At 59.4% G+C, this 293-nt stretch overlaps 1 protein-coding gene across 1 annotated transcript in view; it reads left to right on the top strand.

Moving 5' to 3' along the window:
- The window catches only part of LOC119416638 (periphilin-1), a gene marked incomplete at its 3' end in the record, with an annotated part of 10,122 nt that overhangs the window by 742 nt on the left and 9,087 nt on the right, over positions 1 to 293 (top strand).

Here is a 293-nt window from a genome sequence, read left to right as displayed (position 1 = left end):
ACCCAGGTGCAGACAGATGCAGACCCAGACCCAGGTGCAGACAGATGTAGACCCAGACCCAGGTGCAAACAGATGTAGACCCAGACCCAGGTGCAGATAGATGTAGACCCCGACCCAGACCCAGGTGCAAACAGATGCAGACCCTGACCCAGACCCAGGTGCAGACAGATGTAGACCCCGACCCAGACCCAGGTGCAGACAGATGCAGATGCAGACCCAGACCCAGGTGCAGACAGATGTAGCCCCAGACCCAGGTGCAGACAGATGTAGACCCCGACCCAGACCCAGGTGCA

Source organism: Nematolebias whitei, chromosome 11 (genome assembly GCF_014905685.2).
Source record: "Nematolebias whitei isolate Nwh7 chromosome 11, NemWhi1, whole genome shotgun sequence".
In the NCBI taxonomy this organism is placed as follows: Eukaryota; Metazoa; Chordata; class Actinopteri; order Cyprinodontiformes; family Rivulidae; genus Nematolebias; species Nematolebias whitei.
The sequence above is the reverse complement of the archived record's forward strand: the minus strand, read 5'-3'. Positions and strand labels throughout refer to the sequence as shown.